The sequence below is a fragment of the Myiozetetes cayanensis genome, unplaced genomic scaffold (assembly GCF_022539395.1).
Source record: "Myiozetetes cayanensis isolate MyiCay16 unplaced genomic scaffold, myiCay2020 scf9, whole genome shotgun sequence".
NCBI lineage: Eukaryota > Metazoa > Chordata > Aves > Passeriformes > Tyrannidae > Myiozetetes > Myiozetetes cayanensis.
This window is the reverse complement of record NW_026088185.1, coordinates 19,956,730-19,983,533: the sequence shown is the minus strand read 5'-3', so window position 1 is coordinate 19,983,533 and position 26,804 is coordinate 19,956,730. Positions and strand designations below refer to the sequence as shown.

The 26,804-nt window shown below is 38.0% G+C and overlaps 1 protein-coding gene across 5 annotated transcripts in view; it reads left to right on the top strand.

Moving 5' to 3' along the window:
• CSRNP3 (cysteine and serine rich nuclear protein 3) overlaps positions 1-26,804 on the top strand; it is a 110,654-nt gene that overhangs the window by 41,810 nt on the left and 42,040 nt on the right. The window contains exon 1 of one of the 5 annotated variants that reach the window (XM_050339754.1): positions 19,007-19,344. The exons of the other annotated variants lie outside the window; for them this stretch is intronic. The gene's annotated coding sequence lies outside the window, so the exon portion shown is untranslated. Of the gene's footprint in view, positions 1-19,006; positions 19,345-26,804 lie in introns of those variants that run through there. 5 annotated transcript variants of the gene reach the window in all.

The window sequence follows — 26,804 nt, the reverse complement described above, 5'->3', positions numbered from 1 at the left end:
TTTGGAGACTTCAGGCCTGAGATACAGACAAAGAGCAGATTTTTTAGAACCGAAAACTGGGTTTTATGTGTTTTAATTGGTTAGCTGAGTATTTTATCTAGGCAAGATTAGGAAAGACTTATGAAAATGTTTAGGTAGGAGTTGTGTTTGCAAGTAAACTAATGGCAATTCCAAGCCCTTTTTTAACCTTTCTTATTTTTAATGAGGTATGACTGTATCTGTACATCACCTGCTAGGAAAGCAGCCATAGGCAGTGGTCATCTGCAGAGCAATAGTTCAGCAGTGGTTACTATGGAAACCATAGGTGACCTACATTTTACCAAAAAGTGATCAAGTTTCTTTTTGTTTTTTAAATGAAACACATTCATTGATTTCTCCTACTGCTTTTCATCTTTTATACATTGTTTTACTCAAGTAGTGTTCTTGGGTTTGAGTGATTAGTGTGGAATGGACAGAAAAAATTGTGGAACAAAGATACCATTTCATGGTTACACTACTATTTACAATTTTTACCTTTGATGTCATGTCTAATTGTATGTTCTTAGCAAAAAGGTATCACAATTTAATTAATTACGGTGTGTGATATAATAATGTATTATTTGTAAAGCTACCAGGGTATGGTCTGTAACAACTTGCAGTGGCAAGGCTCATTCTTGTGACTTTACCTATTTCACTAACATTACAAGTCAGTAGGCTACTGTATGAATAAAGCTGCTCAAACTATTGGACTTCAAGTAAGCATCAAAAATGTTTTTTGCTTTAGTAAGTTCATCATCCTTTCAGGACGTAAGACTTTTCTCAAAAAATGCGAATGTTCTGCAGACAGACAAAAGAGCAGCCAGGAGAGAGGGCAAAGTGTGACATTTCAGATAAAGCTTAAGTTCGCATTTTAAATATAAATTTCTCACTGTGAGATTAACACAGAATAGTAGGAATTGGGTCAGAGCATGTGCCTAGGAAAGTCATTAAATGTTGCGATATGCTAGAACTTTGGCTTGCAGATGAGCCAGGCTTAGATTTTCAGAAAATTTTGTTAAAATAAAATGGAGAAAGGATTTACTTTAATTTTTATTGTGGTTTTTCTTTTTTTTTTAAATTTTGATGAATTTGATGGTCTTTATATAAATACACTGTTCTATTTTGAATTGTTTATTGTGCTTTGTAGGTGAAAGAATCTTTAGTTTCACACAAATAAAGGGACAGTGAAATGCTACAATATAGACTTTTTAGAGACCAAATATGTTTTTTGTCATAAGTTTATGGACCATCTGCTAATTACTGGAGCCCTCTCATAGCCGTAAGTCTATCATGACATTTGGATCATAAGCACCCTGCAGCTGGTAATAGAACCACCTTGCGATTTCTCCTGTATTTTCCACTTTCTCCCCTGTGCTCACGCATCTTTTGTAACCTGTTTTTTTGCTTTAAAGTTGATACAGTCACTCATTTTCATCTATACTGCATGGTATGCTATGCTCCATCACTTCAGTCTTATGTTATTAGATTAACTACAAACTCATTTGTTTGCATACCTCAAAAAATAAGGCATTTTTTGTTACCTTTTTTCTTGCTTCAGAAAGCTTGAGTTGTATGCTCTGTGTCCATCTGCCTACACTCTGATATCTGGAAACGTAGCAGTAGTATAGGCAAGATATATTAATGGTGTAAAACAGAAAGTACTGAATGCTTTTGGGATTTGATCTAGTTTGCCTTTATGATGTAGAATTTGATCATCACCAACGCTTCCTGTATCCATGATCAAAATCTTCTTTTCCCAAATCATATTGATCCTAAAAAATCTGATGTGCCCCTTAAGAAGAGAGTGGCACAATAGGAAGTGTTGCAGCTCTGATGCTCAAGATCATAGCAAAGACAATATGTAGGAGCTGTATCCCAGGAGAGTCATGACCTAGGCTGAAGGAGGGTATGAAAATTGGAGGACCAAAAGCTAAGACTGACCAAGCTAAGATTCCAACATCATTTTAAAGCAGGATCACAAGTATTTGGGGCCAAAATGGAAAGGATCACTGTGCTGGATTTTGCTGGGATGGAGTTAATTTTCTTCAAGTGGTTGGTATGGGGCTATGTTGTAGATTTATGCTGAACACAGGGTTGATAATACAGATATGATGTTGTTGCTGAGCAGAGCCAAGGCCTTTTCTGCTTTCTGTACTGTCACGCTGGCAAGGAAGTGGGGGATGTATGGGAAATTGGGAGCAGACACAAGTGGGACAGTGACCCCAGCTGACCATAGGGATATTCCAGACCATATGACATCATGCTCAGTATATAAAGCTGGGGGGAAGAATGAGGAAGGGGGGGGATGTTTGGAGTGACATGTTTGTCTTCCCAAATCACCATTACCCGTGATGGGACCCTGCTTTCCTGGAGATGGCTGAATGCCTGCCTGCCATGGGAAGCAGTGACCTAATTCCTTGTTTTGCTTTGCTTGCATGCATGGCTCTCATGTTCCCTGTTAAACTGTCTTTATCTCAATCCACGAGTTTTCTTGGTTTTACCCTTCAATCCTGTCCCCAGTGCCGCTGGCAGGGGAGTGACGAGCGGCTGCGCAGGGCTCGGCTGGGTTAAACGTGGCAGACACAAACAGGCATCTGTAATGGCAAAGCCAGCACTGTCGCTGGCTGGGCCACCAGTCCCTTCTCTCTATACCCCAACCACGGCCACAGGTTTGCCGTATGGGTCCAATGTTAGTTTTTTGGTTTGGATTTCCTTTTACCTCCCCACTCCTCCCAAAAACGATATCCTAAGACATCTTTTAGAAAGATATCCAACCTTGCTTTAAGGACTTCAACAGATGGCAAGTCTGTCACCTACCATGGTAAGCAGGATTAATGTTTAATTGTCCTTGCAATTAATGAATTTTGTTCTGTTCAGTGCAATATAGCAAGGTTTTCAGACTCCCTGTTGTGTCAGAGCAGAAGTAGCTCATGTGTACCAGAAACCAAATGTGCATACTGGCTATATGCTTAAAGGTTTAAGATAATTTATTTTATATAGATAGATAGATATAAACACACATATATATGTAATTTTCTAAAAGTCAGGTCTCTTCTTCTGAGATACATATTACTTTATAAGTCAGTAAATAATTGTTTGCAACAATTAAATATTTTGGTAATATAATAATAATAATAATAATGGCCAGTCTTCGCGAGCGAAGATCCGGGGAAGGTCTTTCCACCTTCCAGCCTGCGCATTGGATTTTTTAGGTGAGACACAGTGTGCGCGGAACTGAGCCCACCCTTTAATCCTAAGGTTCATCTGCCGGGGCCAAGCGAGCTTGGACGGTGGCAGCGAGGTCCTTAGGACGTAGGTGGGTTGCCTTTAAGGGCTAACGAGCCCCACCTGCGTTTTCTCATACATGTGACTCACATTTTTTCTGAATTTTTTCACCCCAATATGGTACCTGGTTTCATTGCAAACAAACTGAATTTTCTGTTTATTCAGTGAGTTTGCACATGGCATTGCCAATGCTTTGACAGAAGTTCTAAAAGTTTGTTGGTATCATTTTAACAGTAATGAGACATGAGTTTCATTTTTTAAGGACAGATTAAGGAAATGTCTACAGACTGAAAACATGATTTCAGAGATGTAAAAATCTCCTGAGAGAAACTTGCGTTCTTTGAGATCACAAGGTCAGTAGTACAGTAGCAGTTATTCACATGCATATATCTATACAATTATACAGTCCCAGTTTCATTTTTGTACCATTTGATGATACAAAACACGATGTTATATTTCACGTCTCTGTTGAGATTTTTGATTAGCAATTTTGGAACAACAGTAGTAAAAGAAAAATCAGGTTTCCATCTGCAACTTTGTGTTTACAAATGCTTAAAATTCATGCTGAAAGCTATTGCATTAGTATATATCAGTAGCTTTCAGTGTAATTAGATGCAGACAGGTAAAATGTTCCTAACTTGTTGCCCATGTTTGTAAATAAGTTAATTGTTGCATATTTGCATCTTTTGTCACTTGCTTGCAAAGGTATCAGGTCTTTAATGTTTTGGAAAACGAAACACCAACTTAATCTGAAGAGTTGCTTTCAAGGCTTTTTTTGTAATTTGTCGCATTGTGATGTGATCTATTTTTTCCAAAGACTGGAAGTAAGGGATGTGATTTAGCTACAAAGAGCTGGTCAACACATCTCAAATAGTTTGGGGGGGGGGGGAGTCTGACTGTAGTGGTATGCAGATTGTGTACAGCATCTAGTGGACATGCCCATGTAGAGCAGTAGTCCATGACCACAGAGTTACTGATCTCCTTTCCTGATTTACCTTGGTGAATGTCTTTATAGCCTGACTCAAATGAACTTATTATATTATGTCTTTTTACCTTACCTGGATTATCCTTGTCACACATTATTGAAGGTAGTTGATTCTCTTTCAGTAGCTTAAGCCATATATTGTGTTGTGTCTGATTTCGATTATCTGGTAAGTTTCTACAGTGAAGAGTACGCCAGACACTTAATGAAGGCTCACTTGGCCCAACTTTCCTCATTTTTGGTGCATAAGTAAAGATGAATATATTGGAATTTTCACATAATATTCATTTAAGAAAGAACACCCTCAGTATGGAAGTATTTTTCTTTAGCTGTACTCAAGTGATGTGAAATACGTTTCTCTTATTTGTGTGCTCAGTTCCGCGCACACTGTGTCTCACCTAAAAAATCCAATGCGCAGGCTGGAAGGTGTAAAGACCTTCCCCGGATCTTCGCTCGCGAAGACTGGCCATTATTATTATTATTATTTGTGTGCTTAGCATACAGTAAGATGGAACCCTACTGGAAAAAAACCTCAAATGAGAAAATGGTACTGCTGACTTAAGAGGTGCTCCATTAGTTAGATTGGTAAATGCTGCAGAAAAAATTTCCAAATGATCCTTAGTGTTACCATTTGTCCACTGCTGGGTGCAATTAAAAATGTGATTTAGAAAGGTAATAGACCAATATTCCGTTAGTGACTGCTTAAGAGAGGAGGCTTGTGGGGAATCTGCAAGTAGGAAGTAAATGACATTATGGCAAACTGAATCGTGTATATATATATATGCAAAATTTTGGGAAACTCTTCAGAAGTATGTTATATTTGTCTTGCAGTGTAATAATGTCAACTGGTTTTGGATTAGAATATATAAATAAGTCTTGCAACATATAATCATACAGTCATTATTGAAGAAAAGCTTTTGAAAGTAAAGCTTGGTACCTACATGATGATGCTGTGTGTGTAACACTTCAGGGAGGTTTTTTTCTTACAGTAACACATATAAGAGGAGAGGATGTTATTCTTGACTTACTATGGGATTTAATAGGAATCTTAGACTTGTTTAAAAATTACTTTTTTAGTGATCAAAATGCTTCATTTATTTCAGTTACTATGAAAATATGTGCTAGATTTTGGAATCAATTTCTTAGATGCCTAAATGTTAGTGATCTTGCAAAATTTGTTGATACAGTTGCACCTAAAAAGTCATCATCAGTCACTGAAAGACATGTCCTGCCTACTACTGATTCCTTCCTATATCTGCTATTGAAGTCCTGCAGTGTGAAACCAAGGTTTTGTCATATTGTTCTGATTTGAGATGTGGAGGAAGGACAGGAGTTCCCACCCCATCCCTGCTTCTCCCTCTGGTACTTGGTGTTCATTTTCTGGTCTACATAAGAGATGAGTTTAAAGGGGTTTCTTTTCCAGATTTTATTTAATAAATAACATAAGTAACATACCTAATACATGAGATAATAGCATAAATAAATAATATGATAAAAGAACAGTTACCTATTGTTTTGATTTTTTTTTCTCCCTTGCCCTTTTGTTTTGTGAATTTTGTTCTATGTGCTCTTTAAATGACAGGTTAACTGCTGTAACTAATCCACAGAAATAAGCAAATTCCAAAACAAGGACAAGCTGGGAAAAATTAATAATTTCACTTCAAATAGGTGGGATCTTTTGAATTTCTCTTTTTTTTTTTTTTTTTTACAGGACAGACAGATGATAGAAATGTCTGCATTCCTGTAATATGACAATTTTGATGAAATGGGTTTTGCCCTATACATAATAGGGAGGAATTGCCAGCTTGTACCAATTCTGCTTTGATTTTTTTTTTAAAATTTCAAATATCCAAACACAAGGCCCTTGTCCACCATTTATCTTCACACCATAATATCTGGCTAACAACAAAGGGGAAAAAAAACCCACCACAACAAAAAACAAACAAATGCCCAAACAAAAACAAACCAAACCAAAACCCTTCTACAAGTCTTGAAGTGTCTCTGCATTCACAAATCCTGAATAGTGATGAGGATGAAAAATTTACATGTTCAAATCTTAATCCACTGTCTTAAAAGGGGGGAGCAGAGAGACAGCATAAATCACTAATCCAATTGTACTAGAACAGCTGCCCAGATACAGCAACTGTGAAATCTGTGCTAGAAACATTATTAAGTTGTTTTCTAACCACTGTGTCATTTAACTTAGCTCTGTGTGCAGTGTGACAGTATCTGGATCCAGTGCTGCTTTAAGACGTTTTAGCTGGTGGGGATAAAGCCCGATGAGAGCTCCTGCACAAATGCAGTGTGTGCATCCTCCTCCCTCCTGCTGGCTTGGGGCTGCTTGTGCACTCAGTGCAGGAGAGATGTGAGACATGCAGAGATTTACCAATGGCTGTAAATTTCTGAAAGGGACAGTCCCCACTATCACAACTGCAACAGTTTTCCCATGTCAAGATCTATAAAACTGCAGGACAGCTGAACAGAGGATGTTTCAGGAAGAAATGATGGCATAGTCTTACTTTTAAAAAGGACATAATTTAATTTTATGTGACGGTGTCTGCATTTTAATGCATAGCATAATACAGCCTGAACCCTTTGGCTGAGGTCAGCCTATCTACTAGTGTCTTCTTTTAGTAGTAGCTTAGCATATGAAGAAAAATTCTTCATTTCCCATAAATATTTTCCAGTGGTTTAAGTACAAGAGCTTTTAATCAGAAATCACAGTATATGGGAACTTAGAAGATTTCTGTGACTGTAAATTCCCTTAGCACTTCTCTGCCTAGAAATTAGAAATACAGAATAAAAAAAAAAGGCATGTGTCCCATGTTGCGACTGAGAGAACAGCTGCTGTAAAATTTATCTTGTAATACTTGGAGTGTATAAGTTGTGGCCTGTGCTTTCCTTTCTGAGAGTTTTGTTAAGATGCCAGTATTAGTTATAAACAACTATAAATAGTTAAAAAAAATATTTACTGGAGATGGCAAAACCCAGTATCTAGAGAGCAAAATCAATTTGTGAGTCTTGTATTTCTTATGATGTAAGCTATAAAAATGCGTGATTTTTCCATTTCAGGACTGGAAGAGTTTAAAAATCCCAAGTAATTCCACTGGAGAAGGTGTGTATGTAAAGAATAAGCACCTCCATAGCATTTCTACCCTTTTGTCTGTGAAGATACAAATTTTTTTGATAATATGATGTCGTGTTTGAAATGTGACACAGGGAATTCAGATTACATTTTAGCCTCTAGAGTTTCCTTCCTTTGGGAATTTGAAGAATTCATTAAATAAATCTGACCAGAAGAGACCAAAGCCCTCTTCCAGCACGGTGCTTAAGTTAGATTCATACTTAATGAGACTAACTCTGCTGGGACCATTGTTTTTTAATATCTGTCCTCACTCAAATGGGGCCTTAAAAATTCAACCATCTAAAATTGCAGCAGAATAAATGGTTAAGGATGTTGATGAACTATTTCCAAAAAGCATACTATTCACGCTTAGTACTTTCAGAATCCATTTCTATTTTTTAATCATCATCCCTCTTATACTTTTAATTGATTTGAAAAGCATTATGATTCAGTGGTCTGGTTTAGTACTTAAGTCCTAGACACATTCTTGTTATTTCTAATCCATCAAGAGTACCCAACAGCTCCTTTATTTTCTTTATAGCAGCCTAATGAGGTCAGAAAGGTCAGAAGAAACTAGCAAGAAAGGTCAGAGTGGCTTATGCATGGGTCCTTTTCTGTAGGCTGATACTCAGCATGCCGGGAATGGGTCTGGCTATAGTATTTGGATTCTGCAGTGAAATAATGACATGAGCAATTTGACAAGTAGTCTTCATTATCCTTTCCCACAAAATGTATTTCCACAACTAGAGCAATTAGTAGGGATTATCTTTGAGAGGAAAAATAAATGGCTTTTAACTGCTTTGTGTATTAAAATAATGTTAGATGTTTTAAATTTTTCCTACCTGAAGAATTTTTTTTTATTTTAAATTCAAGTGAAAGCTTATCACCCTGATCAGAAGAAACAGTACCTTCCCATCCACTTACTGATATTACTTAGAAATAGAATTGTAAAGTTCATATCGGGCTTAAATTTTCAGACCTGCCACTATAATTGTCCTTCCCCCCCTCCTTTGTTATTGATGAAAGTGCAAAGTAGCTCTGAACTGATTTTGTTCCTCTAATTGTTTGACTTGTTTAATGAAATAGGTTCTCTCTAACTGGTGATCTTGAAGCGTACATTTTAACCATTAACAGCACAACTGTGGGATAAGTAACAATAAGATATTTGATTTTTTAATTTTTTTTTCGTATAGAAATGCTAAGTTTGGAAAAGTTAAGTTGCTCAAAGTTTCACAGAATTACTAATAAAAAATGGATTTTGGGATCCAATCGATTATGCAAACTGATTTCACGTCTCTGCTGTCAGTCCAGTGCTAGCAGTTTGGTAGGTTCTTATTACAGTCCAGAGAAAGGTTTTGCAGTATAACCATTAGCTAAAGTAATAATAACATCTGTAGAATGGAAATAACAGTAGTATAGCAATTAAAAAGTGCTTGGCTTGCTATTAGTTGCTAGTGTTTATTCCTAGTGGTGAATTGTATGCAGTCAGGCTATGGCTTGAGAGTCCTCAGTGGTTACCCACTGTCTAGTAAAAAAATTCCTCTGCATGTTATTTGACATTTAATATGTGGGCCTCTGAACATTTGGGTTTGTTCTCTGAAGATTTGGCTTTTGGCTGATGACTGGGTGTTGAATAGAGACCACAGTGCTGGATATCTTTAGCAGAGTCACCTTGTTTGTTTGCTTAGACGGAATGAAACACTGGATGTGTGGACAGGCAGGAATTTTCAGTTCTAGTTCAGGCTATATTTGACTTAGCTGTCAGTCTGTCTTGTGTTCTGGATTTTGGCATTCCCCATCCCACTGATAGTAGTCCAAGGTCATTGATGTATTTTCAGCAAATTCTCTGATTTTGTATAACAAAGTGATACCTTTCAAATATTCCACTTCTTGCTTAGTGCATGTTACACTTGGTGAATTTTGCTTCTGAGTTTGCTGGAGGATTAGGATGCAAGGGGAATTCCTTTTTATTTTTCTAGTTAATGGATAGAATTATGTTTCTAGCATAAATTGGCAGTCAGTGTCACAGTATGGTATTTCTGGTATTCTTATTCAATTCATTTTTCTCTGTCATTCAGTTACTTTAGGACCCACATGCCTTATTTTCAGCATATATACACTAGATACAAATATATTTCCTAGATCTCAAAATAAAGATTTTAGCCTCATCTTCCACAACCCATCTTCAAGAGTTTACCATATTTCATCTTCTGAAATGTTGACTTGCCTGTGCTTTTTTCCCCCACTCTTGGTTCTTTTATTCTTCTAATTGCTACTCAGTTTATTTTTTAAAAGGCACTTAATTCCTTCCATATCTTACAACTTTCTACACAGATATATTTTTAGTGGTCTTTTCATTTCCATCTGTACTTTTTCTGGCTAATCTAGAAAAAAAAAGTTCATTTATGATGTCTCTGCTAACAATAGATGTGTCCCCCTCAGATTTTTACTGTAAGGTTGTTTTCCAGTAAGCAGTTTATCTCTCCTCCAAGATGGCTGACTTAACTGTGAAGCAAAAAATTCTTATATAAACCTTTTAGCCTTTTCCATCTCAATATCACAAAATCCTGGCCTTAAAAATGCATTCCTGCTGTGTTCTCATGTATATCTCAGCACTACTTTAAGAGTGGTGTTACTTTGACCTACTGATGCATCTCTTTGTATCCCCATTAGCATCAATTTTACTGTCATAAATGTACCTTCTTTGTCTCTGACTCTTGAAATAGAGGCAAGATCTTGGTCTTTTCCTCTCCACTTACCTGTCAGGGTTCATTAATATTGGTTACTTTAAAAATTTTTAACTCCTATACTCCAATGTTTTTGAGCAGTTCCTGCAAATCTATTTCATTGGGTTTTTTAAATCTTTTTTAAAACTCACCTTTGTCATTATGTGTACAGAATTTTTAGTTGCCATGTAAAAGTAACTGTTATAAGTGGTAGATCTTTGTTTTCTCTGCAGCCCTAGGTCTTTGTGTCCATCTTTGTTTCCTGCTTGATATTTAAGATACTTAGCTTCTAAAGTGATATATTAGGTTATATATAGCTTTTAAGGCTGTTAATGCTGTCATTATTGTGGTATGATCATTTAAGGCATCAAGCAAGGTTTGTGGGGAAATTAGCATTTTTTAATTAGATTAACTTCTACAGTTAGACACAAAAGCCTACCTACTTTTCCATGACCCCTTTCTCACATCCTCAAAGGGTTTGAGTTTCCTACTCAGCTCAACTTGTCTACTTCAAGATCCTGCTGTTCTCTGCAAAGTCTGCCTATGTCATTGCTTGACACACTGAATGTCACAAGGCTTGCAATTGTTGATCTGGGTCTGTTCCTGTGTGATTATGATCTTAAAGTAATTTTTTCATTGTTTGCAACTACAGAAAATAACAAGAATATCAGCATGGAGCATGTACCAATTTGCTGTTGTAAGTATGTAACAAGCTAAATATGACAGCTTTTCAGGAATTCTCACAGTACTGGAGATAATAAGAAAACTGCAAGATACACACTGCAGTTGTGAACTCATTGCCATTGTAAATGACATGGAATATGTTTTCTGAATGTGAATGCGGTCACTCCTTTCTCTCAGTCCAAGACATCCAGGGCAGTGAGAATGTCTTTTGCTCTGAAAAAGTAGAGCAGTTGGCACTGGCAAATATTTCTTAAAATCTTAGAATGGCTGAAGTCTGCATTTACAATCCTGTATCCAGTTAATTGCCTAAGTGCTACCAATAGTGGACTTCGGGCAGGAGAGAATTCCAGATAGGCAGCTAGAGTAATGGTAGGGTCACTGAAGACGGAAAGAGAGAGCCAAGAACCTTGGTTTCTTGTTCTTCAGTCACAAAACTGGTGAGTTCCCCAATGAGCTGTTGATCTGATGAAAGTCTTTTAACTGCAAATGACAGCTGGTGCTGTCAGCTTGCACCTTTGCTGTGACCTGGAAGGTCAAGACAGACGCACTGACTACACTCTTTTAAAATATCTGACAAGCCTAGTATTATCTCAACTTAGCATAGCAGTAACAAACATGATCCTCATGTTCCTAAAAGAAGAAATATTGTGACGAAAACAATATTATTCTCAGTGCTTTAAGATCCTAGGCCAAAGGGCTAAATCTGGCCAAGAAACCACAATCATTGCAGGGATGCCAAATATCCCACTGAGTTGGTAATTGCTTTTTTTCTGCAACACAGGAAACTGTCTGATGATGCAACTTTGTATCAGGTGGTATCAGCGGTCCCTACAAGTTTTGCCTGTACCATAAATCGGTGAGCCTTAGTCAAAGTATTTGAATGTAATCCTCATTGAAAGCCTAATTTTTTTTTAAGCCATTCACTGGAAAATATGTCGAATAATGATTTTAAAAGGAAGGAAAAAAATCTTCTCCCCTGCAAGTGCACCAACACAAGAGGCTCCAGTCTTTAGGGACCATAGCCTGACATCCTCAACCCAGGGCTATTGTACTGCTGTCAGAATGATACGTCTGTCTACTTAATATTGTGAATGAAACTCTAACTGAAACATGAGGTTCTGCAGCTGGTAGGTATCAAGCAGTTTAATTTTTTAAAAAAAAAATCATGATGGTTTCTGAAGTGCTGAAGTCTTGAAAGGTATTTGGGCTATAAAAATACTCTAGTAAAAATCTTCATTTAGTTCTGATCCCTTTTAGGTAGAACTTTAGATAAAACAGTCACTCAATAGCTGCTTCTACAAAAGAACTTCCAAACTTGAGCCTGTTGCGAAAATGTTGATCCTTGCACAAGTTTCAGGGCATGTGACTACTACACTTAACCCTTCAGCTCTTGGAAAGTTAGATCGAAAACACAATGTCTTTGAACACCAGTTGAAAACACTGCAATCAAATTATGAAGTTACAGATTTAAACCAGTGCATCCTGGAACTGTCCACTGATTTGCTAGTATGACTGTTATTTAAATACTGCTATCCATCTTCTTTCTAAAGAGAAGAAATGGCAATCAGCATTCCTTACAAAGCACATTTCTGAATTGGAGCGGCTTACTTTCATGGAGTAGAATCATAGAATCATAGAAAGGCTTGGTTTGGAAGGGACCTTAAAGATCATCCAGTTCAAAGCCCCCTGCTGTGGGCACCCATTCCCCACCTGGGAACAGGCTTGCCCAGGCTTGCTTTGAGCAACCCCCATCCAACTTGAACTTGACCACTTCCACAGCTTCTGTGGGCAAGCCTGTTCCAGTGCCTCACTACCCTTTGACTAAAGAATTTCTTCAAATGTCTAATCTAAATCTCCCCTCTTTTAGTTTAAAACAGTTCACACTTGTCCTAAGCCCCTTTTAAGTACCAGAAGGCCACAATGAGGTCTTCATGAAGTCTTCTCTTCTCCAGGCTCTCAACTTGTCCTCATAGGAGAGGTCCTTCAGCCCTCTGAACATCTTTGTGGCTCTCCTTGGGACCTGCTCTAACAGGCTCATGTTTTTCTTGTGCTGAGGACCCCAGAGCTGGATGGAGCACTCCAGGTGGGCTCTTATGATGGTAGAGGGGCAGAATCACCTCCCTTGACATGCTGACCACTCCTCTTTTGATGCAGTTGGCTTTCTGGGCTGTGAACACACATCACTGGCTAATGTACTTTCTGAAGCTTTAGAATGTTACAATGATATAGGAAGAAGCTTGCTGTAAAACTACAGCAGTTTGGGTTTTATTATTATGAAAATGTGTACTCATGGTAGGAAAATTATTTTGGATGCTAAAATATATGAAAATATTTTTCATTTAATTTCTTTAATGCTGATTTTAGGGCAAGTGAAATCATTACCATGTTTTTTGGGGTATGAGAAGGGAAATTGCCTTTAAAATACTTTTACTTTATTAATGTAGGCTGCTGTCAGGGAACATATTGGGGGGAAATGTGTTGTGTTCTGCTGGTAGAGAAGACTCAAGATAAGCAATAAAATTCCCATTGCTGTGCTGATGTTATCCATGATGGTAGTAGACAAATGAAAAAGTAAATAAAAATTATTTTCAAGTTCTACTGAATACACATTACTAAAGGAGAATCAGTTTCTAGGCTTTAAATGTTATTTGAAACAGTGACAAGTTACCATATAACCTGTAATTCAGTGTTCTGTTTTTTATTCTAAATAGTACATTGAAGAGACTTGTGTTTTAAGTTGGAATGCTTCATAAACTAACTGCTATAAAATTTATGTTACTGCTTAGATCTGTCTCTGTGTCTGTTATATTTTTACATCTGTCTCTGCTCAAATTAATATACTTGTGTTTATGGTAGACAGGAACAAATGCAAAAATTGTAACAATGAAAAATTCATCTTTCTGTGGAAGATGAGAACTAAAGAGCTTGTCTGCTCTGGAAGTTGAGAAAACAAGGAATGAGGCAATGTTGCTGGTTTAGCAGCAGTGGTGCTTTATAAAGCTCTGTTGATGACAAGTCCAGTCTGCTTCCTTTTGACTGGATTTTTTCCTGTTTCAACCGCACTGACTCAGTAAACTTTTTTGGTTTACTGTGGTATAAGGAAGACTAGAATAACCAAGTAGTTGGAGAGGAAAAAATACTAGCTATCATGCTTACTTCAAATATCTCTTAATTTTATTTATTTTTAAACTTTTTGCTGGTCAACAGCCAAGTGAAATTTGTAAGCTGGAAAATGATACTGTGGGAAAAGGTGTGCTTAGTGACCAAGCAAGAGAAAAAGGAATGGAGTAAGGAACCAGTTAATTATAAACCAAAAGGCACCTTTGTTTCTTCTGTTTATGTCTTGCAATTCCTAACCACACCAAGCATAGTTCTGTGTAGTGCTGAGTTACTAATCTGCATGGATCATGTTGCAATGTTGGAGGTGTCATGGAAACTGGCTGGAGCAAAGCTGGCTTATAAAGCACATACAAGACAGCCCAGGCAGTCTCTCTTATTTAAGTATCTGCCTTCTAAGTCTTTTTTTTTTTTTTTTTTTAAAAAACAAGGTGATGACCAGTTTGCTTTTTCAGATATAACTTGCTTAATTTTATTTGAAAAACACTGTGCTCTGCTGCCATTTTGAATGATGGCTATATCAAGCATTACGTTATTAATTATTTGCTTTGATTATTCACATCATCTAACCCAACAGCAGTCAAGAGATTCTTTTGCCACTTGGCTGTACACCTCTCAGTACATTAGTTTGCCTGCCAAAACTAATATTTCTTTGATTTTGTTTTTGAGAAAGGTTGTGAAAGGAGAAAGAAACCCTGTATGTTTACTACAGGGGAGCATTTTTGTTTGCATACAATAGCTCTTCTAATGTTTTCTGAAAGGAAGTGTTTTTCCTTTGAGATATCACTCTGGAAGAGGTTAATTTTATCTTGGAAAAATGCAGGTTAGGTAAGATGTAGCAAGAATGTATCATTAAAAATGAGGTTGTTTTCAAGAGCTGTTTTGCTAAAATTCATTAGGAAGAGGTATGCTGTTCTATACCTCATAGTATGTGTAAAGAGAATTTACTCTTACTCTGTGGCTGCTTTTACGAAGTTGACCCTGGTCAAGCAGGTAATTTTTAAAAGAGTCAGGAAAAAAGCAAACTGTACATGGCATCCTTCAAATTGACATGACAGGGTAAGGGGACTAGAAATAGAGTGAAGGGTGGCACTGGCAGCCCTACATTGACAAGCTAAGAGTCACTGCATGAAGTTGGGGATGAGATTGCTAGGGTGCAGAAATCAGAACAGCTTCCTACAGACCTGCCCTTCAGTTATAGGTTGCCTTTTCCATCCATTGATCTGAGGATGTCATCTTACCTTTCAAATAAATTTTGTCTACTTTCATTCATTTCACTGACAAGGCTCTTATTTCAAAACATGGTTGTATTTCTTTGTTGAAAATGTCATTTATGAATGAGTAGGATTTTCATATTTGCACAATTCAGGAACCTAAAGTGTGTCATTTTTCCTGGCAGGCTATAGAAATCCATCAAGCCCTAGTATTTGGAACCAAAGAGTTAATGTGGCACTACTGGAAGATAGTTAAGCTGTGACTATGATCTATCTAGAGAAACTAAGACATTTGGGGCCAGGATGTGGAAATTTATTTGATGAAATTATATTTTATCTGGAAAGAAATATGTAGAATTTATACTTAAGATTATCCTACCCCACTGTTACTGATGGTAACTTCAAGTTACTTATTACACTATTTTCTCTTAGGTGTGCATTTTTAACTCTCTAGAACTTCTGTAATGCCAGAGTTCCACAGGAAGTTTGCAGCTATGCCTCATCCTGAATTCAAATTAGAGGAGTTGGCATGGGCAAGGTTTATAGATCTTACCAAAAAAGTGACCACAAATCATCTATTTCCAAACCTGAAAGCCAGTGCTGAGGCATTCAGAGGTTCTACTGCTGTAGCTCATAAATTGCAAACCATGGCATGTGAACCATGCTGTTTGTAAGAGCTGGAGTAGAGCATGCATGGTCCACTGAACACGTTTTATAGATCCTGGACTTCAGATCTTTTTTGGCACTAGACTGCAAAAGAGTTTCAGCAAAACCCTCTTTTACTCAACCGGTATGGAAGTTATTGCATTTGTGGTGTTTTTGGAGAAACAGGAGCTCTTGCATTTTATTGCAAGGTGCAAGATTCCAAACTTTAGAATAACAAGGTATTGAGTGCAAGTTCCCCTTTTTGTTTCATGAAATTGAACAGTCTGTTCCTGTAATTGTTTTGATTCATATCTGATTCATCCAACTGTGATACAGGATACTGAAGAGCAGATTAAGTTCAACACCTAACAAAATAATTTAGTTGTATAAGGTGGAAATTATCTGAATTTCAAATCATAGGCTTAGTCTGATTTGCAATATAGGGCTGATTTTGGATTGTTGTGAGAGTTTTGGGTTTGGGGGTTTTTTGTTTGTTTTTAAATTCTGTGCAAGACCTATATCTGGATGCATATAACCTTTATAAAAGTACTCAAGTTTAAATGCATATAGAGTAGAATAAACCAGGATTTATACACTTATTTCTAATTAATGATAGAGATTACTCAGAGTCCAGATTTCCATGGCAGTTTGCTTTTGCTGTAGCTTCTGTGGAACGGGAAAGCGTAAGAATGTTCCTATGAATTGTTTTTCCTACAAAGCAGATGTGGGATCTGACAGTTTACCCTTATTTACAGAGGATCAGCAGATTCTTGATTCTGTTTCCTTACATTAGAGGAAAGAGACCCTTGCTTACCTTGACTCCCATGAGAGACCTTGGTTAGAAGAGAGTGCTAAGCATTTGCATTCACCCACTGTTGTTTCAAGAAGAGGGGAATTTGGATTCTCTTGAAGAAATCCTGTCTCTTACAAGAGGGATACTGTAAAGTCTCATTTGGAGCTCTTCTTACTAAGGAGTGACAAGAGAGGTCTAAGTTCTGGCTCTTGGGTGATCTATAATGCCTTCCATGACAGCAGTTAAGACGCTTCTTCAAGTGTCTTACTGTTTAGTATGTTTGAGCAGAAATTCAACAATGTTGCTCTGACAGAGACTTCCTTCTATTCAGTAATCCTGTAAGAAGAGAGTAGGGGTTGGAATATAATTTAGTTACCTAAAAATGTCAAGTTAGAATTAGGAAATTCCAAATTCCACTATGGAGGATTGAAGCTTCCCTCCCTCCCCCCATCAACCTTGAAGAAGTGATTAACTGAGGCTGCCTTGGAGACTGCTTGCTGCTATTGTCTCCTGCAGAAACAACACTTTGCTGCTAACTGGTTTAACTGTATCATGTCCTTGAATGTGTTTTCCTCTAAGCACCTTCCAGTATTTGAGAACTATTCCATAGCGTATATAAAAACAAAATACAAAAATGTGACAATAGTACTATTTTTCTGACCAGTTTTTGTTCTTCCCATCTGTCAGAGGTTTGGTTTTTATTTTTTCCCTTAGTGCTACTGCAGCAAAAATGCCTGCCTTTTGTTTATGTCTTCCTGCTCTGGCATCGTGACATCATCAGTGATATCGCCAGGGGAAAAAAAATGCATAGCTTTAGCTAAACCAGCTGTTCGTTAGCAACCCATCTAGTCTGCTTTCGTTTCTTCTCATTAATGTACACAAGTAGTGTTTGCTGCTTAAGAGACATAGAAGATTCTCAGCCATGAACAATCTGCTTGGTCCGTGTCGTTGGGTAGATGAAAATGGTGACACTTTAAAATACACTCACTCTTGATAATGGAATTTTTTATTAAAAAACATGAATGCGAGAGTCTAGAAGATATTCATTACTGGATTTAGTTGTGGGTAATTCTGAATCCTTTACTAACCATCTCGTATAATTCAGTGTAATCACAGAGACTGCGCATCAACTGTTACAAAACCTTAATAATACAAGATGAGCAAGATGCCAAGAACAATAAAGAAATGAGTTTTGTCATTGATTTGCATGACGACACGGTAAGGCGAATGAAACTGTATTAGTCATGCTTGTCCCTTCTTCCATGCAAATCAGTAGCAAAACTTCCACTCACTTCCATAGGACCAGAATAATGCCAACCATGAGCTACGAGCTGTCATTTATTCTAATGAGAGAGATCTTAAATAGAATAAGGAGGTATTTCATTTGTGGAATGTTAATGAGAAAGCGGTTTCTTCTTCCCATCTTATGTTATCAAAATCCTATGAATTATTCTAGAGATAATTGACTTATAGAATAGCTGCATCTTTGCAATGTTAAAATTATGGATAATTGCGTGTTCACTACCAGTTTTCAGGGTGGAGAAGAGATGTTCATTTATTGTCACTAGCTGTTTGTTGAGAGCTTTAAATTAGAATATTCGGCGAATTCACTCTGCAGAAGGAGTTAAGCTATCTCCAAATATTCCAACATGGATCCTTCATGCTGATAATGCATTAGTGAAAAAAGATCAGCAATATTTACCATTTTCTATAAAGGTTTTTGTAATTTGAATGTAGATATTTACTTATTCTAGTGTGAAATGCTTAGGTAAATATTAAGTTTTTAACCAATATAAAACGTTATTCAGATTTATATTTTTGAAGAAATAAACAAGAATCCCCAACCAACCAAACACGTGCACATGAAAAAACCCTGCCCTGAGTATCACCAACTATTACCAAGAAGAGATTAGACTTCATTGTATTACATAATTTGTCATTTGGGTTTGAGACTAATCCTCACTCAAATGGCCAATTCTTATTCACCTGAGTAGTCTCACTGAAACCAGCAAAACTCATTTTACGACCAAAGATTACAGGATAATGCCCTTGACTGATGAGACAAATTCAAATCAAGGGGCTGCTTTTTAGGTACAATTTTTCATTTGGAAGCTCATCCTCTCCATAAAGGATAAACACTGGCAGATTAAGTGTTGGCAAAATATTACCTCTCCAGAATATTAATTTCAGTGTGTGCCGTGTGCGGAGCGATGCAGACAATGCATGGTTTGTGCCACTCCCCACAAGAAAAAATTACTTGTAATAGATCTCTTGAATTTCTACTTGGACCAGTGTTAAAAATGGGAGTGCTAATAATAATAATTGAAGAAAAAAAAAAAAAGTTGAGGGGATTTCCATAACAACTGCTATCTTAATGAGCTAAAGAAGCCCTAGAATTTGTTATTCCTTCCTCATAGTAGACCTCAGCTGATAAAAATATCTGTAGCCGGTGAAATCAGTGGCATGCCTGGCTTTCTCAGACAAAACTCCCATGTGATCACCCAGGCAGCCTCAGTGAGCCTGAAGCTGCTCAGCAAGCAGTAGGTAATGAGTCTTTGTGCAGAGCGAAGCTCTTGTGGCTGAACAATAAAGCATATGGTACCAGCAATAAAACACAGTGCTGGGAGATTTAAGAAGATTCTGCTGGAAGTAGGAAGACAGTGAATATGTCAAACGTTATAAAATGACGATCAATCTGGTTTGGTTCCTAATTAATAAAAACAGTGCATGGATTGGAAAAACAACAATTTGAACAGGTCAGTTTTTTTAATAGATTCTTCACACACTTCAATATTTTAAATATAAGTGGGGGGGGGTTGCTATTTCCTTTTTATTAGTAAAGCCAGGGGTTTTTGCATTTTGTAAGGTGGGATTGGAAGGATTCACATCAATGTGATACCAGGCTAAATAAATTGTGTAAGTTCTGTGATCAAACTCATTGTAAAAATGTTTCTACCATTATTCCTATGCAATTCAAACTTCAATTGTGCATGAAAAATGAGGTAGCAAGTAAAATTAAATTTATGCTAGATGGATCATTTACCAATATCATAAAATATTTAGTAACAACAATCTATTATTCTGCTATGTATTCGAGACTAATTCTTTCTCAGTAGGAGATCTGTAGCGTCTATGTTTGGTTAAAAATAATGTAACATTAGAGCATATCTAACAATGCACTTATGGTTTTTTTCCTACACATTCTTCTGGGATAATTTTGAAAGTAGTGTTTTGTCTTATTTTTGATGCAATTATATACACATGGGAGTAATAAATTATAACCCTCTGCCTGCATTTCACTCTAATATTAATGCAATATATGTTATTTTTCAAGCAAGTATTTGTTTCTCATAGTAGTTCTTAGTTAATTATACATAATTATTTTATTTTTTTTGAAAACTGCTTCTAAAGATTTCTGTGGCCTGTGTTTGTCTTACGGAGGATAGACGTGCAATTTTTCTGTTGTATCACATCACGTAGAAATTAACCACGTAAAAGTTTTAATCCTGAAATCTCTTTGCAGTACTGGTTTGTTTGTTTGTTTGTTTTCTTAATACTGGAGATCGTGAATTAGATACGTTGGCAATGCCTCAAAGAAATAGATTGTGCTGATTTGGGGGGAGTATTTCAGCAGAAAGGAGATGGAGCCCTTGAAAAGCAGTTGGGGAAATAAAGAAACAAAACCCGAAACGTTGAGAACAGGATCTTCTTTTATGTGCACTTATGCTTTCAGTGGGGAAATGTTCTTTATAAGCACCACGTTAATTTCGCTGCCGTCTCCCTGCGGGGAAGGCAGGGCCCGGCGCTGCCGGGGCTGCGGGCGGAGAGATGCCCTCGCCTTGTGTTCGTACCGCTTCGCTATTGTGTGCGCGCTGAAACGAGCCGTGCACAACCCGACCCTCGCCTCCCCCGAGCTCCCTGCCCCTGTAAATGAGGAGCGGAAAAAGGGAAAAGGAAGCCCGGGCTCTGGCCGCAGAGCCGGGGGAGGGGGAGGGGGTCTCGTTGGAAACCGCCGCGGTGGGCGGGCGGGCTCTCGCCCGGGTCGGGGCGGGGGGCGCGGGCGCTGCCGCTCCTCTCTGGGCCCGGCTCCGGCCGCGGCGGCGGCGCCGGCAGGGCCCGGGCCGAGGGGGCGGGGAAGGCGGCCGGCGGTGCCCGGCGCGGTGTGCCCGGCCGGCCGTGCCCGGCGTGCCCCGCGGCGGGGCCGGGCCATGCAGATGAGGGGGCGGTGCGGGCGCTCGGCGGGGCAGCGGCCGGGGCAGGTACGGGCGCTTTGTGGCGCAGGCGGGCGCGGGGCGCGCGGTGCGGGCGTGCCGCGCGGGCGGGGCGGGACCTGCCCGCGCGTGACGGGACACGGCGCTGGAGCTGCCGCGGCAGTGCAGCCCACGCACCCTCGGATTCGGAATCCATTGTGCATAATTTTACAGTTGTAAATATTGCTGAGACCTAATTTAAATTGCTTTGCGATCCCTGTTTTAAAACAGTTCTCCTGTGAAAGGTAATTCTTCATTGAAAACCAGATGCGGCTTGGCGTCTCAGGAAACAGGCCTGTTCGTGTTTTAGACAATAGATCAGAAAGGATATGTAAAAGTACTTTTTCATCATACTTAGGTGCAACGATTAATTTGTTTCAGAGGGAACTCTGCTAAAATCACAGTAACGCTGCGATTTGTACCATGAGATTGGATGAGGTACACTGAATGTGTCACTCTATACTAATTTAAATGTAGAAAATATAACAATATGTAGTCACAGAATTATCCTATAATTACTATATTTCGCTAAAATGAGTTAAGTGGATTTTAAATTTGAATTTATGAGGCAGTTAGGTACTTAAAGTGAGTACATACAGAGATAAAGTTAAGAGTGTGCTGTAAACTAACAATAGGAACATTGCAACAGAAGAGCATTCCCACTGTTACAATGGAATCACAACTTTGAAATGCACCTGTCTTGTTTGTTTATGCAGGCAGAAAACAAAAAAAAGTTTTTCCTGTGGATCAGACATTTCATGTTCTAAAGCACTCCCAATATTAAGTTATTTAAGAAAGTTTAAGGAAAAAATCCTGAAGCAAAAAGGTGTTTTGTGTTGCTGCCAGGTTATGGTAATTTTGAGATACACTTTTCCTCCACCTATATGCAAACTAAGGTGTATGTTTGTGTAAACGTTTTGTGCTGTAATGGGAATGGTGGCTATTGAGCTCCTTTAAGAATCATAACTAGAACCAAATGTTTCTGTAAGTGTCTGGCATTTTGGAGACAGAGACATGATTATGATCTCCCATATTCCTGAAGTGTAGTGTTATTTTTACTACTCTTAATTTACTTCTAGATCCGAGGAGCCGAAGTCTGGTGTGTAATATTTTGGTTTGAGAATGTGCAATGTTTACTGTATATGTTAGATTTTTGGTCTTATTTGTTTATGGGAGAGGCATTTGCATTTGTTGAAAAACTTGTTACTTTGGACAGATGCAATAGTTGACTAAAGTTTAAGTTCAGTATTAATTGAAGACATGTTAGTCATGGTTTAGAGTACACAACGGCAAATGTTGGGAAATTCATTCCAAAGCTTAAATATTTTCTCTGAGATAGCAACAGATGATTGTGTCATCTAAAACTCTTACTTGCTCTAAAGGGTACTTGTAACTGAACCTTGAATTTGAGAGTTGTTTTCCCTTTGAATAAGCAGGTGGAAGGTCAGGCTGAAGCAAGGCAGGTATAATCTATTGTAAGATTGGCAAAGCTGTCTGAAAGATAAATTTACATGTAGTCTGTCAATCTCTCTCTTTGTCCTTGCTTTGAGCCAGTTATGAAGCTGAGAAAAACTGGATTATAGATGTGCCATTCCCACAGTAAAATATCACCAAATACCATCACATCCTTAAAATGTTGATGCCATTCCAAGTCCTACCAGTGAGTTTTGATCACTGTTGCTTCATTTCTCTTTTGTAGGTTTTTTTCACCGTGAAAAAGGGACTGAATATAGATAAAAGACTGATATGACTCATCTACAAATGCACACAAGCCAAAAATATTCATTTGGTTAAAACAGCTCTAAGATAAATAGCATGGCTTTAATTTTCCATCTCTCCTAGATATGGATACAGTATGGAACTTGTGATAAATGGGAGATGTGAGTAATTGACTAAGAAGAAATCAACTGAAAAATTGTGGTCTTCTTCTTCCTTCACATTTGCATGTAATGATGTCCAATGGCTCCCTTTCCCATAGTCTTATTCCCCATCCTACAAAAAGGTTTGCATTTCTATCACCTCTGCTTCAGTTTTCCATCACTCTAATATCATTTTTCCACAACAAAATAGGGAAAACGGGAAAAGGAACAAAAATGTGTGTCACCATGACAATTTAACAGAAAATCCACTTAATATATAAGTAGACAACTTACATGTTGTGAAGTTAGGGATAAAAGGGAGAAGAGCTGCTTGAACTTTTCAGGTTCTTCTATGTTTAAGTGCAAAAATAAAAGCAAGGATACTTCTTAAAACTTAACATCAAAATGCGTCGGACCATTTGTGTTTAGGCTTTCTGATTAACAGATAGATACCTTTTGGTTATTACTTCATAAATAATTTCATGGAATATTTAACTTGAAGTCCTGGTTCATTTTGGGATTGGTTTGTATCCTGCTCTTTCATAAGCAGTATGGATTTGCGTATTTATTTTATTGTCAGGTGAGAAGTAGGAAATGAGGGCTACATAGTATGGAGCCTGAACCTCATCAGTTGTTCTAAGGGATATGGGCAGGAACTACATAATTAACCAATTGTAGCTTCACCATCTCATGTAGTTCTTGAATTTTGATGAGGAAATGCAGCCAAGTGATACCATTATGTAGGGTAAGGCTGCAGAGTAAATAAGCATCTGTCATAATTGTAGCTCTCATTAGTATGCTTCAATACAATTTATGTATTTAATTCTGGTAAATCATTTCTTTGTATGCCTATAAGTCATGTTTTTCATCTGTGCTGCAGACAGGGGTAGATGGGTCTGTGTTGGGTCCGTGCTGTGGCAGCAGTTCTGGTGTTGGTACCTCAGGCCCAGGCCCATACCCTGTGTGAGGGGGCAGGAGCTGCTGAGGTGACTCCGCAGATGCCGTCCCACTACCACAGGATCTGTGGAAGGGCTGATAGACCAGCTCCAGGCCCTGCAGTTCCCTACTGGGCATCTCAGCTGGGTGAAGGCAGCTTTCATTTCGAACACATCTCTCCTTGGGCTGCCTGAAAGTGGGGGCCAGGGCTCCTCCAGTGTCTGTGGGCATCTCCCACCTGAGGAGCGTCCTTCTGGGAGGATGAAACAGGCTGACACTGCAATGGCTTCAGGAGGAGGTTGGGGTTTTTTTGAATAGGGATCTGAGTTTGATAATGAACTTCTCAGCGATTTAAAATCTGTTCTTTGTTATAATTGAACAAAGTCTGCTTTTAATGTATCATGAATATGTTAAAAAAAGAAGCTGGATTTCACATTTTTTGTTGTATTTTCTAATTGATAGCAATCTCTAGTAAATGCTATTTGTGTGTGGGTAAAAGGGTAAACAAAAAAATGTTGAATGCCACAAAATGTGTTTTTTAATTGTGTTTAGTGTGCTTACTTCAAATATGAACTGTGACAGCTGAGCAGACTATTCTCAAGCAGACATTTTTGTCTTTCAAGTATTCTATTATGGGAACGGGAGGGAAACCCCATGACTCCGGAGGGACTTGGAGTCCTTACAGGGCTGCCATTGTTTTGCTCTCTTACAGTACCTGAGTCTTTATTGAACCATTCACTTTCAAAGTAACTCAAGGTTTAACTTTGTAGCTTTCAATTAAGTTGCTGGGTTGTTTACCTTTATACCCCCCTCACCCACTCTTATTTCTAAACAAACATCTTTTAACATTAAAATGGAAAAGTGAAAATTGCGGAGTATTAACCTTCTCATCTCAGCTCTCCCGGAAGAGGCAGAACGATCAGAGATTTGATAAAGCAGAATATATGAAATAAAAAAAACCCATCTCAGGTTAAAAGCATAAGCCACGTACCTTCACAGCACTTCTTTTCAGGAGCGTGTAGGGCAGATAATTAATTTTGCCCCAGCAGATTCCCCTGGCTGAAGTGCTGTTGGATGGTTGTAAGGTCCTTACAAGTCAGGCAAGGCAATGGGAATGGGCTGGCTGCTCAGTTCCTATTCATCACTGTCTTAATGACAAGAGGGCCTTGGGAATCGGGTGGGATCTAACTTACTGTTAGATCTGCAGCTCTTCTCTCAGCCTTCTGGAGACGTTTTCAGCTTTGCATTATGAAGTGAACTGAAGGAGATTTCTAGACATGTTTGTTATGATAACAAGTCTCTACAGCCAAAACCTCCTGATTTTCTTTAGTATTAAAAAACAAGTGAAGAGAGTCAACATTCAATTTTAACACAATTGGGAATCTAATTTTAGATCAGTCTTACTAGTGAGTGGTCTGTCATGTTAACGCCGTACACCCTGCCTCTGAGTGGCTTTGTGTTGATTATACATGGGTACACAGGTGAATAAGGACCTGTGGATTATTTTTGATGGCCAAAAATAAGAAGTTATTATTGGAAAGATTGCCTGTAATTGAATATATGCTTTAAAAATCCTCTTTGAGGTTTTCTGAGAAATTTCTGAGAAGATGACTGACTTACAGAGAAACATTTTAGTTCATTGAATGTGCTTATTTTGTCTGCCTTCATAAAAAACATCTCATTCCGTGATGCTGTGGTCGCTAAATTTGGGACTTTGAAATCTTAGGTCAGCTGATCTTTTTGACTGATTTCTTAAGGACATCAGGCATATGCAGTTATGCTTTCTCTGTGCCTATCATATTGCTCAATATGTCTGTCGTATTTTCCTTATTACTTTTTTTAACTGGATATCTCATATCAGCTGAGCTTGGAAGAGAAGGCAGTCGATCTTCTGTAAGTGTTGTGCAAATGGGTGGTGAGACAGAAAAGAGAGACTGTTCACACTAGAGAAAAACAATTTGCACTATGACTAAGTCCCTGATTATCAAAGTAACCACATAGAGGAAAGCTTAAACACCATGACCCTGGGGAAGAGCATCACTGAAGCAACCCTTGTACTGTGCCTTGGGTAGTCCATCCAGAAGAGGCAAATTAGTAAATAATCAAGTTTCATTAGTTCCCCTGATTTTTTCTTTCTTTTTTCTTTTTTGTAAACTTGAAATTATATTCTACTCGTATTTTTAGCTCATAATTGAGTAGCTTATTTTTACCTTGTGTTGTTCTTAAAAAAGAAGGGGAGATGTCAATCCTCTACATATGTGTCAGAAGGAAACTTACCAGTTCTTGTATAAATTTGTTGTTTCCTGCAGTCAGTAATTTGTTGTGTATGTTATGGGGGGTTTCTGGTGAATTTCCACCATCAGTGTTTATTGTTGAAATAATATTTTTACTAAAAATCTTCAGGGTTTTTTTCAGTAAACGTATTGGGTTTCATGGCTGAATAGATACACCATGTATGGTGAAGAGTCAAAAAGCAAATAGTAGAAACAACAGCAATTTTACAGGGTTTTTTTTGTTGGTTTTTTTTTTTTTTTGGTGTAATTTTTCTGTGGGTTTGAACACCTACTTAGGACTGTCTTGGATGTGCGTGTAACCTGCAGATTGTAACATTGTATCTTGGTTGTGTGTTGTCCTTGATCTAGATAGAAAACTTGAATTATTATAGCCATAAAGCTATTTCTGAAGATAGTAATTTCAAAATATCACAGCCTTCCAGTAGATATTAATAATTTATATTTTCCAGTTCAAATAGTTTTATTGACTCTATTCTCTGGGGAAAAAGATGCACTTAAGTGTTTTTTTACTAATTTTGGCTTTACTTGAGGCCAAGCCTTGAATGAAGTCATGATTTTACTCTCATGCCATGGAGCTATATTTGTTTCATTGGTGGCAATTGAATGTTGTCTTCTGCTGACCAAAATTGTTTATGTTTTTAGGGACCTGTTTCACTCTTAGATATTTCTGCTGGAGAAAATGATAGGTTTTCTGGTAGTTTTGACCCACAGTTTAGTTTTTATCATTTTCTTTCAGCTTTGGAGTAGAAAAAAGAACAGGGTAACCTCTTCAAGAAGCATTTTGGGGGAACAGAGAAGCCAGTCTGTCACTTTAAGTGGCTACTGATAGCTGTGTCAAATATTTACTTGATGTCTTAAAAATATGCACAGTCCTGTG